The 12938-nt window shown below is 47.3% G+C and overlaps 1 pseudogene; it reads right to left on the bottom strand.

The window, feature by feature from the left end:
• Positions 1-2461: 2461 nt before the first annotated feature.
• Positions 2462-8976, bottom strand: LOC123594349 (annotated as a pseudogene).
• Between the last annotated feature and the right edge of the window lie 3962 nt (positions 8977-12938).

Raw genomic sequence — 12938 nt, 5'->3', positions numbered from 1 at the left:
CAAATATAAAGCTTTCATGCCCTCAGGGATGCGTTACCCTCCCAGCATTGACATGTGGCCATACGTATATGGAGTATTGCCAACCCAGAAAGCTCACTCAAGCTTTGGCGGCCAGACTTTTTATCAGGGTCTCATTATGTAGGCACGATTGATTGAATCCTTGCCCATGTGGTTGAACTCAATCTCCAGGCCCCCTCTGCTCCCAGAGTGGCTCACAGCCCCAACCCTCTAATTACACGCTTGGTCTTTCTGTCTTGGCCAGCCCCTACCCTGAAAAAGCTGAAGCACCCACTGTGAATAACAAAGACACTCCAATCACTTAGGAATTTTTAAGGGTTTAGCGGTTAGCTCCCAGGAACTAGGAACAAAGACCAGCTAAATCCATCTATCCCTTCCTTCCTTCCTTTCCTTCCTTCCTTCCCTTCCTTCCTTCCTTCCTTCCTTCCTTCCTTCCTTCCCACAATACCATTATCACACCTAGAAAATTAAAACAATTCCCCATTGTCACCAAATATCCAATAAATGTTCCAATTTTCCCCGTCGTCTCCTTTTATTTTTTTTTTTAAGTTGATCCCTATAAATCCATATCCTAACAAGCTTCACACAACACGGCACTTGGGTTGATACGTGTCTTAAATTTCTTTCAGCTTATACGTTCCTCTTCTCCCCCCTCCCCACCCTTGCAATTTATTTGTAGAAGAAAATGAGTCATTTGTTCTATAGAGTCTACGATGTTCAAGCTTTTGCATAAATTACATAACCATAAAATACTGTTTCCGTGTGACATATTTGAATTCGCTTAGCTAGAACAGGCAGTTCAAATGCACAGGCACAAGCAAGCACCTTAGAGACCCTTGTGAAAAAGTCGCTAGTTCAGTGAACAGCTTGGTGACCTGGGAACTCCGGCTCCCTGGAACTCTCTGGTCCAGTCTGTCCTTTCCCCATCCTCCAAGCTTGACCGCGCGTTGCCCTCATGTTAATGTATACTCTGTTGCTTAGAAAGCTCCAGGAGGTCAAGGTCTATTTCTATACGACAGGTACTTCACAGAGGCCTGTTACTATGGCCCTGCCTAAGGGGATTTCTAAGAATAAAACAAATCGCAGTGTCTGTCTGTGTCTTGGAACCCCCCCACCCCGAGACCTCTGCCCATAAAGAGGTGAAGATTTGACCAACAAGGGCTTTGGAGCTGTGGGCTCCAGCTGTACAAACTCTGGAAGAACCAAAACAAAACTCTGGCTGAATCAGAAATCAGGTTTTCTGGGCTCCGATGACTTTTAAGTCAGAATGACACAGATTTACAGAACTCAGCTGTGAAAAGCTCAACTAAATAAAACTGGCTGTGTCTCAAAAACACGGGCATGTCTTTTTACAAAGGTCTTGGAGAAGCGTGCAGGGGGCTGAAACGGATGTGAATCGTGTCATTCCGCCCCCCCCCCCCCCCCCATAAAGGCACTGGAATTATGTCTTTCCATCACGCGACATGCCAGGAACAGCACCATGCTGTCCGGTGCACTGAATGGTGACGACACGGAGCCCCAAAATAAGTGCCTTTAAAAAATCCCATCACAGGGGCGCCTGGGTGGCGCAGTCGGTTAGGCGTCCGACTTCAGCCAGGTCACGATCTCGCGGTCCGTGAGTTCGAGCCCCGCATCGGGCTCTGGGCTGATGGCTCAGAGCCTGGAGCCTGTTTCCGATTCTGTGTCTCCCTCTCTCTCTGCCCCTCCCCCGTTCATGCTCTGTCTCTCTCTGTCCCAAAAATAAATAAACGTTGAAAAAAAAAAATTAAAAAAAAATGCTATTAAAAACTGGGTCTTCATGGGGCTCCTGGGTGGCGTAGTCGGTTAAGCGTCCGACTTCAGCCAGGTCACGATCTCGCGGTCCGTGAGTTCGAGCCCCGCGTCAGGCTCTGGGCTGATGGCTCAGAGCCTGGAGCCTGTTTCCGATTCTGTGTCTCCCTCTCTCTCTGCCCCTCCCCCGTTCATGCTCTGTCTCTCTCTGTCCCAAGAATAAACGTTGAAAAAAAAAAAAAAATCCCATCACAATTGTCTTGCAATTGATAGATCTGTAAGTGGCTAAAAGAGCCACAACGAGTATGAATTAAGTGCTCCTGATATATTTTCAAACCCACAAAGCTACGGGCTGCTTGGGTGGCCTCCCGGAAGGGCTGCCGTGGAAGAATGGACGCTGAGGCTCAGAGGAAGGTTTGGGGCCCGGGGGGGAGGTTGTCACCAAATGGAACTAGCTGGGGGTGCGGGAGTGAAGCTTCCATGGTGTCCAACGCCACCTACGAGACCAACGTGGGTCCAGGCTCTGCGGTGCTGTGACTTAGTGCTTGTTCATCTGGAAAAGCTTTACTGACAGGCGCCTGGCGGGAGCGCTGTTTGTAGCCAGAACTCTTGGGACTTTTCTCCTCGGGCCGCCCCAGTGTCACCGTCCATTGGGCCAGAAAACTGAGGCTGATTACCGAGAGCTAGAGAGTGAGGGTTCCGAGGGCCGGGCTTGGGAAAATTCCCTTCTTGACTTTTGTTTACATGAAGACCTGAGACTCTTGCGCAAAGCAATGGGGCTGCCGATTTGGGCCGATAGGATGAGAACCGTTTCATGAGGCTTCGTCTGTGATTCCTTCACCTTGACTCTGAAGGAGCCATTCTTTTCTCCTTGGTCAGTACGGATGTCGGCAGCCCGTGGTGTGGTCTGCTGTCCTTACACAGAGATCTGGTCTGCACCCAGCCTTGGGGCCAGAGAATTTGGACCTCAGCATCCAGAAAAGCTTTGACACAGCGCTCCTCAGAATGGCACTTGTGTTTTTTTTGGTTTTTGTTTCTTTTCCCAAACCACTGCCTGACAGGGTGCCTCCCTGATGGCAGCATTCTATCGGAATTTCTTCCAGGCTCTGTTCCCCTTTTCTTCCTCTTCTCCAGAACAAATCTGTTCTCTCTGCCCCTTGTCTTCCTCCTCTCCCAGCCTCTCTGCAATCTTTGCTTCTGTGTGTGCCTGGCACTCATCCTTGTACTTGGCCATCTGCTCTGGCATTGCCCTGCCAATAGCTTCTTTAAGTTTCCGTAGAGGCTCCTTCGGATGCACACACACACACACACACACACACACCCAGCTCCCAGAGAACCTTCTACTTCTCCTTCTCCTTCTCCTCCTCCTCTTTCTTCTTCTTCTTCTTTTTCTTCTTCTTCTTCCCAGGACTGAGAGCTGTGAAACCAGTTGAGGCAAACCTGGGCTTTGCTCACTCCTTGTTCACTTTCCTGTTGAAAGTGTCATCTCCTTTTCTTCTTTCTCTTCTTACTGCCTTCCTTCAACTTCTTCGGTAAGTTTTCCTCTTTTTCTCTAGTGAAGTCCATGTCAGATTCCGATGCTTGTAACTGCGGGCTGTCAGGTTGATGTAAAGTGCTCCATACTTCGTAGTCAGGGAAGCAGGAAAAAGCTCATTATATGCTTCAAGCCCAGATCAGCCAGTAGAAGAATCAGACTCATCATACGCATCCCCCATACCAATCAAGTCCCATATTTGGTCTTTTCTTTGATTCTTTCCGCCCTCCTTTGCAGATTGAAGACCTTCTGCCTTTTTTTTTTTTTTTTTTTTTTTTTTTTTTGCACACTCTTCACTAACCCAGGGTAGAAGAACTCTGCGCACACTCATCATCTGGGTCAAAGACACAAATGTAATCTGCAGAGTTGCTGCAGCCGGTTTACAATCCCAACGCTCATCTGCTCTCCCAACTTCCTCTTACCCAGGTTTCTTTAAAAATGTGAGATTCTGGGGTCCCCTGGGTGGCCCAGTTGGTTAAGTGACGGACTCTCGATTTCAGCCCAAGCCAGGATCCCAGGGCCGTGGGATCGAGCCCCACATCAGGCTCCATGCTGAGTATGGAACCTACTTAAGATTCTCTCTTTCCCTTTCTCTCTGCCCCTGCCCTGCTTGCACTCTCTTTCTCTGAAAAATAAGCAAATAGGGGCGCCTGGGTGGCGCAGTCGGTTAAGCGTCCGACTTCAGCCAGGTCACGATCTCACGGTCCGTGAGTTTGAGCCCCGCGTCGGGCTCTGGGCTGATGGCTCAGAGCCTGGAGCCTGTTTCCGATTCTGTGTCTCCCTCTCTCTCTGCCCCTCCCCCGTTCATGCTCTGTCTCTCTCTGTCCCAGAAATAAATAAACGTTGAAAAAAAAAAATTAAAAAAAAAAAAAATAAGCAAATAAATAAATAAATAAATAAGTGAGATTCAAGGGTCTGGGAAAGAGGCGATCCTGTGGGGGTGCCGACGCGACTACAAACAAGTGTTGGCAGTTGTTACTCTTTGGATTCTTTGTCACGAGGGCAACAGCACAGTGGGCTGCTAATGTTCCCTCGCTAGCAGGCTCGACCAGATGCGCTGGCTGCAGCTCTTGTTATCAACTGGACCCAGAAGCAAGTCACCCATGGTGCCCCATGCATTTCCGTGGTGCATGTCCACGGATCACAAAGAGAGAGTCAGAAAAGAGAGGGAAAAATCCCAACTCAAGATCTGTGAAACACGTCAAGGGACAGCGCGGTGGCTCGTAGCTAAGGCCCTGGGAGAACTTGGAGATCTGGCTTTTCGGAAACCCGTTGTTAAAGAAGACCACTGACTGAAACCTCAACGACAAGAAAAGACACAACCCCGCTGGAAAAGGAGCAAAAGACCTGAACAGGCACCGCACCGAAGAAGATATACAGACGGCAAGTAAGCATATGAAAAGATGCTCCACCTCATATGTCATTAGGGAAATGCAAATAAAAATGGGATGCCACCGCACAGTTATTAGAATGGCCAAATTCCAGAACGCTGACAACACCGAATGTTGGCAGGGAGGTGGAGGCAACAAGGAGTCTCATTCATGGCTGGTGGGAATGCAACATGGTACAGCCACTTTGGAAGATAGTTTGGTAGCTTTTGACCAAGCTAAATATGGTCATATCATACCCTCCAGCAATCACGCTCCTTAGCAGTTACCCAAAGGAGTTGAAAACTTACATCTACACAAAAACCTGCCTGTGGATGTTTATAGCATAACTGTCCATAATTGCCAACACTTGGAAACAACCGAAATGTCCTTCTGTAGGTGAATACATAAAAATGGAATGTTATTCAGTGCTAAAAAGAAATGAGCTATCAAGTCAAGATAAGATATGGAAGAAGCTTAAATGCACGTTACTAAGTGAAAGAAGCCAACGTGAAAAGGCTACATGTTGTGTGATTCCAACTCTATGATCTAGAAAAGGCAGAATTATGGAGACAATAAAAAGATTGGTGGTTGCTAGAGGTTGGGGAGGCTACACATCATTATACATTTGTACCATGGACTTTAGTTAATAATAATTTATCGGGGCGCCTGCATGACTCAGTCAGTTAAGCGTCCGACTTCAGCTCGGGTCATGATCTCATGGCTTGCGGGTTCGAGCCCCGCATCGGGCTCTGTGCTGACGGCTCAGAGCCTGGAGCCTGCTTCCGATTCTGCGTCTCCCTCTCTCTCTGCCCCTCCCCTGCTCGCACGCTGTCTCTCTCTGCCTCTCAATTATAGATAAACATTAAACAATTTTTTTGAATAATTTAAATAATAATTGATGCAAGATGTAAATAATAAGGGAAAATGGGTTGGTGGGGGAGAGGGGGAATTGGGGACCTCTCTGTACTTTCCAATTGGTTTCTCTGTAAATCTAAAACTGCTCTAAAAAAATACTCAGTTAAAAAAAAAAAAGCACTCACAACCATGGGAAAAGAGAAGACCTTCTGTCCTTCTGTAAGAAGTCTCCCAGATGAGAGTGGCATCTGTGGCACAGGGGAGGGTGGTCACAGAGCTGAGAACCCGGACGAGAAAAAGGGATCAAGCTTTCTGGAGTCATGGCCAAGCAGAGCCACCAGAGGCAAAGGACCAGCCCTGATGGGACTGATGGCCTGAAGGGAGGGAGGTGAGTCTGCGGGGGTGAGGTGGCACCAAGGAGTTAGGTGCTTGTGGTCAGAAACCTGGGGTTTGCGGGGAAGGACCCCTGCCCCCTTTCTAATGGATGTTATGCCTTCACTGATCTAGAGCATCTCAAACATAATCATTCTGAAGTCTTTGTCTGTTCCATAACATTGACTTCGCCTGTACTGAGTTCATATCGGATTATTTTGTTAGATGTTTCTTCCTTCGCCTAAGATTTCTCTGTGTGCCCTAGAATTTTAGTTTGCACATTCATGCGGAGTGTCTTTTCCTTTCTTTTGTTTTCCTTTTCCTTCGTTTTATTTTCACGTACATTCTGACTTTGTCGAAAGGTTGGGCACTTGCCTCAACTCAGCACCCCTTAGCAGCAGGAAACTGAATGCAAGGGGCACACACACCCTGTCTCCTGGGTTTGTTACTCCGTATACTATCGACCAACCATCTCTTTGTGGAAAATGAAACCACCGCATCCACAATGAACTTGTGGCATCTCTTGGAATGTGATTCTGCACCAGTTCAGACTTCTCTCTTACCAGGTTCGCAGCTATGCCCTCTTTCCAGCCTGAGACTCCAGCCTCTGCGCGTACAGACCGCATTCAGATTTTTGTGAACTTGACCCCGATAGAGGTTCGATGCAAAGGAATAGCCCCCTTCCTGTTTCTACCCGCTTCTTCTATATGATCTAGGATCTTTGCTTCCATTTGCTTGGGAGGCAGAGAAAACCTTTCTGCAGGGAAAGGAAAGAACAAAGCAGAAATGCAAAGAGAAGCAAAAATCTAAAGATGAAAAGAGAGGAATTCATGAGTTCTCCATTGTCTGTTATTCTTGAAGTTTGATTTTCTAACTGTGCCTTTAATTCCAGGGCACACCTTAGTATCCTTATAATACTGCCCTAGTTCTGCTCAAGCTAGCTCCAATGGTTTTTTTTTTTTTTTTTTTTAAGTTCATTTATTTCTTTTGAGAGGGAGAGGAAAGGCAGAGAAAGAAAGAGAGAATCCCAAGCAGGTTCTGCCCTGTCAGCATAGAGCCCGATGCAGGGCTCGATCCCATGAACTGTGAGAATGTCATGACCTGAGCCGAGATCAGGAGTGGGACGCTTACCCGACTGAGCCACCCAGGTGTCCCTCCAATGGGTTTCTGATACTTAAAATCAAGAGGTACACTGAAAATGTCTTTGATTCCTGCCCCCCACGCTGTGGGGGATTCCCAGTCCCAGAACTCCTGCTTTGGAGTAGCAATCTTGGTTCTCACTGTGCAGCAGGAAGGTTTGGACACCTCTCAATTTAAGCAAACGTTGACAGGAACACAGGGTTTCGTCAGGAAGACAGAGCCACTCTGTGTGTTGCAGGAAACTAAGGGCTTATGGAGACGCTGGGGTGGGGTGGGGCGTGAGGTCCGGCGGCTACGCGTGGAAGGCTGGAGTCACCGTCACGGATGCTTTCAACCTAAAGCGCCGGCTGGGGTCCAGCGGTTCTCAAAAGTTCTCCAGGGACTTATAGGTCTCAAGTGTCCAGAAATGACCCAACCAGCTTTCTTTCCAGCAGCAGAGTGGAAACTTGAGAAGTTTGGGAAATGATGGCATTTGACCATGGTGACTGCCAAGTGGAAAGTCATGGGCAATTCCCAAGAGTCTGGAGTTCACAGAGAACTCTGAGGAAATGGAGTTTGCGGAGAAGACCTTAGGAGGAGGAGGTAACTGTGCAAAGTTGGGAACATACAATGGAGCCCGAGGACCTTTGAAGACAAGAACATCGTTGTGTACTGAGAGCCGGAGGACTCCCAAAGTGAAAATGGATGAACCAGATGATCTCTAAGGTCTTTTCCAGTTCTGAGATATGCCGAGTCTTTCACACGGTCTGGACAGAGCCCCAGTGCCCCCTGTATTCTCATCAGTAGCAAGGAAAACGTGAAAGGTTGTGAAGTCAGACCACTCTTAGCAAAGTGACAAGAGCCTTTGGCCCACGAGCCTGCGATTGGGAAGGTGATGCCCAGTGCTTCCGCACAGCTAGTTTTTCTTATAACTTCAGCTTTCCTGCCCAAACCAGCCCTTCCTCCACTCCCTAGCTTTCTCCCATTGTTTCCGCCCCCCTGAGTTTTGTGCTATGATCTGCCACTGAGGATGTGCTGTCCGGGCCCAGCTTACTTGCTCGGTGTTGGTTCATGAACGGTGTCGTTATTTCCAGCTTGGCTGGAGGGGACAGGAACACTTTTGCCTCCTCTGTCTCCTTGACCAATCTGCTCGACCAAGCGCATCAGGACCTGGGACATAAACCCGTGCCTCCTTCCCGCTGAAAAAAAATTATCTTTTTTTTTTTTTTTTTTCAAACCTCTTCACTCAGCCTGTTTTTGCTCTCCTGTCTTCATGGAATACGTAAAATCTCTCTTGTACGTTAAGAGCTTGTGAAAGATTGACTTGCCTCAGCCACGTGGTTGCCAAAATGGGTTAATTATGCATTACTCACATATTCTGAGATTTTGCTGCTAATGTCATTTTACTGGACTGGGGAGAAGGTACTTGCAGCGGTTACAGAATCCTCAGACTAGCTGACGGGGGATTTCACTACCGTAATATGCTTAAGTGGGTGGGCGGGCGGGTCCTCATTCTTGATTTATTGTCCTGATGAAATAAAATCCAACTGGCGTTTTCTTGCTTTCGTTAGATGGTAAAGGGAGTCAGCATTTTCTTTCATCTGGATGTTCGACTTTACTTCCCTAGACAAATATCGTTGAAAGACTCAAGTAATGGTGATGATCCAACCTGGGAACTCGAAATCCCTCGACTAAAGGTTAATGGGGTTTGGGTTCTTTTTGTCACAGTTAACCATAGAGTATCATTTCATCCCCTCGAATGTGAGTTTCAGAAAGGCTGCACACTTCAATACTCATAAACATGGTGAAATGGGTCAGAAACGCTATAGTTTCTTCATAGTTGCAAACGGTATGGTTTTCAAATAGATTGACGTAGAGTAGTTGGCCATTCTTTCCTTCTTCCCCACCACAGTTAATCTCGAAGCCGGCTTTATCCATCCGTTTTCAAAAATAAGTCCGTGAAGCATGCAGTTAACACATGGCGTGATTCTACGACAAATAGACATGATTCACAGTCCGGAGCGGGTTCATGCAGAAACCAGCTTCGCCTTTGACGACATGTCAATGCGTGTTTATACAGCATCTGCCGAGTGCTTAAGGAAACCCTGTATTTGAGTGTGAAATGCATATACTACCACTTTACATTTTCTGCAGCATGGATTCAACCGGGTTTTTTTTTTTTTTTATTATTTTTTTGGCCAAATAGACTTTGTGGGTCCCATCTGTACAATCATAGGAATAAACGAATCGTGGCAGTTTTTAGACGTGTCCACAAATTCTTTGACGCTCTTCCCGGGTGGGTTCTGGGGCCTCTCCATTTGAATCAGAGCTGCCTTTAGTGACTCCATTGTAACCAAGAGAACCAGGAGAAGTAAGCCACTTGGTTCTTGGTTCTTGGGATGCTTGCTGGGGGGAAGCCAGGTGCCATGTAAGAAATCCAGCTACCCTGAGACCCTCATGCTGTCGAGGCCCTAGGGAAGCGCTCCAGCCGACAGCCCCACCGAATTCCCGACCAACAGCCAAACTGCCAGTCAGATGAACGAGCCATTTTGGACATTCAGCTCAGTCGAACCTTCGGATCAGTCCAGTCAGTGAGAGAATTCGAGCCAGAACTGCCCAACTGAGCGAGCCCTTCTCCAGTTCTGCGAATAGTTTTAGAGAGAATCTTGAATCTTCAAGTAGATTCAAAATGCACATTGTGGGGCATGGTTGTGCCTCTTTTGGTTGTCAAAAGAGTGGCAGAAACTCCTGGCTGGGTTTCGGGGCAAATCTATCTATGTATATATCCATCATCTATCTATTACGTATGTATGTATGTATGTATGTATGTATGTATCCATCTGTCCATCCATCCTTATTCATTTCATTTCAATAGGTAATATATTCATATAGTATAAAATTAGAAGATACCAAATGATATACACTATATACCTTCCCTTCCACTCTGTTTTTCCAGCCACGGTGTTTCCAATTTTTTGTCTACCCTTCCAGGGTTAACCAGCATATATAAACAAATAGTTACATACATTCTTTCTTTTTTTGAGAGAGAGAGAGATCACAAGAGCACAAACAGGGCGAGGGCAGAAGGAGAGAGAGAGAGAGAGAGAGAATCTCAAGCAGGCTCTACTCCTAGAGCATAACCCAACTCAGGGCTCGATCCCAAGACCCTGGGATCATGACTTGAGCTAAAATCAAGACTGGGACGCTCAACCAACTGAGCCACCCAGGTGCCCCTGTATATATGTTCTTAGCGTTTATTTATTTTTGGGACAGAGAGAGACAGAGCATGAACGGGGGAGGGGCAGAGAGAGAGGGAGACACAGAATCGGAAACAGGCTCCAAGCTCTGAGCCATCAGTCCAGAGCCTGACGCGGGGCTCGAACCCACGGACCGCGAGATCGTGACCTGGCTGAAGTTGGACGCTTAACCAACTGCGCCACCCAGGCGCCCCTATTCTTAAAAAAGACATATAGTGGCATACTATACATATTGCCTTCTGCACCTTGCTTCTTTCGTGTACAACTTTGAAGTCATCCTGTATCCACACATGGAAAGTTTCTTTGCTCTTATTTTTGCCCCATCCACCCAATATTCCAATGTATGGACGTGCCATATGTAACTAACCCGTCGCTTACTGATGGGCCTTTTCCTCTTTCTAAAGAGTGCTGAGATGAATAAACTTGGACATGCATGGCTTTGCCCAAGTGCAAACGTACTGAGGATAAATTACTAGATACAGACTTGCTGGGTCCAGTGATGGCAGATGTTGTCGGTGCCTGGCCCAGAGCTCTTTTACGGGCCCGGCACACCCATCCCCTAGCTGTCGCGAGTGGTGGTTGCTAAAAGCTCACACCTGCTCTCTTTTCTGGGGAAGTGCTGTTGACTGACAGTTGCTTCCTGGCCTGCGGATATCTTCGAAGTCATACACCCTTCTAGGGGCAGCCCTTGGCCAGTGACTAAACGGATGCATGGGTATGGCCGCCTGGCCTCTGCCTCTGGGCAGGACAACCTCCGTGGTGCAATTTTCACTGAAGAGTTCCTGGTGGGATCAGGCTGAGGCTAGATGGATCTGAAGCCACATCCTGCCCTAGTTCCTTCTCCTGCTTCCCTTACTCCCCTGCAGGTTTCTCCTGAGAACATTCCCTCAATGAGTCATCGGCACAAAGATCCCCGTTTCAGCCTCTGTTTCTAGGGAACGTAGTCCAACACAAATGGTATGTGCCCATGTAATTTTTATGGATTTCACAGGTGTCCCTCAGTTGCCCTCCATAGAGGTTCTAGCAGTGTAGACCCATCCTAGTAATGTAAGAAAGTGCTAGGGAAAAAAATCTTATCATCTTCATTACTCAACACATATTAGTGAAAGAATGAATATGTGCCATATCTTATTTTGGTGATGGTACGTTTGGTGCAGTGTGGCCATACTTGTTTGTTTGTTTGTTTCCCGAGGAACAGGGACACATGTCTGCTTGAAAAGCTATGTTTCCGGGGCGTCTGGGTGGCTCAGTCGGTTGAGCGTCCAACTTCGGGTCAGGTCATGATCTCGCGGTTCGTGAGTTCGACCCCCCCCCCTCGTTGGGCTCTGTGCTGACAGCTCAGAGCCCGGAGCCTGCTTCGGATTCTGGGTCTCTCTCCCTCTGTCCCCCCCTCCCCGCTCACACTCTGTCTCTCTCTCTCTCTCAAAAATGAATACATGTTAAAAAAAATTTTTAAAAGAAGTTACGTTTCCATCTCAACAGCCGTGTGACCACCGACTCCACGGCCCTTCCTTTTGCTGTGACTGCCAGCAAGTGCTGAGAAGTAGATGGCATGGGTGCAGGGGCGCATCAGGCAAAGGGAAGGGTTAGAAATGATTCGTTTATTTGAGGTTAGAACAAGGTAGACGGGCTGGTGTCTCATTTTTTTGTTTGAAATCTTGACAACGCACAGAATACCCAAATGGGAGGAAAATCTTTGGGACCCACAGGGAGATTTTGCTTCTGGATCCAAACTGGACCAATGTTTTCCCGTGGTATATGGTTTGAGCTGTTGTGTGGTCTGCGTAAGCCAGAAGCAGCCAGCTGTGGGCTTCTAGGTCAGCAGACTTGGGATCCAATCCGAGCTGTGGCTGGCTCGTAACTCGGGGACCTTGTCTCTGAAGCTTGGTTTCCTTTTTGGTGAAACAATAATACCTGTCTTGCCAAGTGATTATGAAGATTCAGTGTGTTTGGTCCCTGGAAGGGGTTCTGTAAAGAGCATTGAAAAGGGAGTAGGAGGGGCGCCTGGGTGGCTCAGCTGGTTAAGCACCCAACTGTTGGTTTTGGCTCAAGTTATGATCTCACAGTTCGTGAGTTCGAGCCCCGCGTCGGGCTCTGCGCTGACAGCGGGGAACCTGCTTGGGATTCTCTCTCTCTCTCTCTCTCTCTCTCCCGCTCTCTCTGCCCCTCCCTCACTTGTGCTTTCTCTCTCTCAAAATAAATAAATAAACTTAAAAAAAATTGAAACCAAAACAGATGAGCATATGGAAAGGGGGAAAAAAGAGAAGAGAGGGAAGCAAACCACAAGACTCTTAAGGATAGAGAACAAACTGAGGGCTGATGGAGGGAGGTCGGCCGGGGGGGGAATGGGCTAGATGGGTGATGGGTATTAAGGAGGGTACTTGTTGTGACGAGCACTGGGTGTTATATGTAAGTGATGAGTCACCGAATTCTATTCCTGAAACCAATATTGCACGGTATGTTAACTAAAATTTAAATTAAAGAAAGGGTAATAAAATTAAAATATTAAAAACTCAAAGATAAAAAAAAGAGCAAAGCCAAGGGTTGGGTTGGTTGGTTTGTTTTTTTAACCCTTCATTATGTTTAAAACCATTATGGGGGGAAGTTTCAAATTATCTGCTTCCATTATATTCCCCACTGACG

Source organism: Leopardus geoffroyi, chromosome X (assembly GCF_018350155.1).
Source record: "Leopardus geoffroyi isolate Oge1 chromosome X, O.geoffroyi_Oge1_pat1.0, whole genome shotgun sequence".
NCBI lineage: Eukaryota > Metazoa > Chordata > Mammalia > Carnivora > Felidae > Leopardus > Leopardus geoffroyi.
This window is presented reverse-complemented; position numbering and strand designations above follow the sequence as displayed.